Source organism: Myotis davidii, unplaced genomic scaffold, assembly GCF_000327345.1.
Source record: "Myotis davidii unplaced genomic scaffold, ASM32734v1 scaffold46, whole genome shotgun sequence".
Taxonomy (NCBI): Eukaryota; Metazoa; Chordata; class Mammalia; order Chiroptera; family Vespertilionidae; genus Myotis; species Myotis davidii.
Genome location: NW_006383006.1, coordinates 7,356,192 through 7,357,657, shown reverse-complemented (window position 1 = coordinate 7,357,657; position 1,466 = coordinate 7,356,192). Strand labels below are relative to the sequence as shown.

Sequence of the window (1,466 nt, the reverse complement as noted above, 5' to 3'; positions counted from 1 at the left end):
GTGTGCCGGCCGCCATCTTGGCTGCCAGTTAATTTTCATATCTCGCTGATTACCCAATGGGAAGGGTAGCGGTTTTACGCCAATTACCATGTTTCTCTTTTATTAGTGTAGATTACTCCCTTATACAATATGTCTGATATTATTGAATGACTCATTATAGATTGTTCTACAGTATTTTAAAACGTTACAGAAAATTTTATCACATAGAATGATATACTTTAGTCACTGACATTGAGGTTGTCTTGAATTTTTGTCTCGTTTGACTCTAATGAAATCCTCGGCAGCTAAATTTTTGTTCATGTCCATGATACATTCCTAAAATTTCTTTTTTAAAAATTGTTATATAATTGACATATATTAGTTTTAGGTGTAGAACATAATTATCTGAAGTTTGTATATATTACAGAATGATCAGCGCAGTAAGTTACAGAATTTTTTCGTGATGAGAACTTTTAAGATTTATTCTCAGCAGCTTTCAAATATGCAATACGTATTAACCATAGATGCCATGTTGTACATTACATCCCCAAACATTTATCTTTTAACTGAAAGTTTATACCTTTGAGTCTTTAGCCATTTTGCATTTCCTTACCTCCATACCCCTCACCTCGCCACAGTCTGTTCTATCTATGAGCTGGGTGGGGTTTTTTGACACAGGATGGAGTTGTTTTATTTTCCTTATATTTCATATAATAGTGCTATCATATAGTATTTGTCTTTCTCTGACTTATATTACTTAGTACAATGCCCGCAAGGTCTATCCATATTGTTGCAGATAGCAAGATTTATTCTTTTTTTATAGCTAAATAATATGTGTGTGTATCACATTTTGAGCCCACTCAGGGCATGGGCCCTTACTGGGAATTGAACACTGTGACCTCTTGGTTCATGGGTCAATGCTCAACCATTGAGCCACACCAGCTGGGTGATAATGCTATTTTCTGAATGAGGATGAAAAATGTCAAAAAGGAAAACCTCATATTTTTTTGCCTCAAATTATTTTTGTTTCCTACAGGGTAATTTTTTATTTGTTTTTCTCTTTTGTGGTGGCTTTCTTCAAATGCACGATGGTTACTGGTTGTTCTTTTTAAAGAGCATGATACAGAAGAACTGATGGGGAACTCTGGTCATTGATTGGAATTGTCATCAGGCTTTGGAACTGGCTATCGTGCTGTGCGAATTTCTAATGCCAGCTTATAGAGAACTTTTCTCAGTAGCTGCTCTTTTTTTCAAGAAGGGAAATCTCATTTTTTCTCTGTATTTTTTTCCCCTTTGGCTAGGGGAGGAAGAGTGGCAGTGTGGCACCAGGGGCTAGAGCAGCGATTCTCAACCTGTGGGTCACGTCTCCTTTGGCGGTCGAATGACCCTTTCACAGGTGTCGCCTGAGACCATCCTGCATAGCAGATATTTACATTACGATTCATAACAGTAGCAACATTACAGTTATGAAGTAGCAACGAAAATAA

General features: G+C 36.8%; 1 protein-coding gene across 1 annotated transcript in view; it reads left to right on the top strand.

Moving 5' to 3' along the window:
- FAM98B (family with sequence similarity 98 member B) overlaps nt 1–1,466 on the top strand; it is a gene marked incomplete at its 3' end in the record, with an annotated part of 76,698 nt that overhangs the window by 35,198 nt on the left and 40,034 nt on the right. The gene's annotated exons all lie outside the window — the stretch shown is intronic.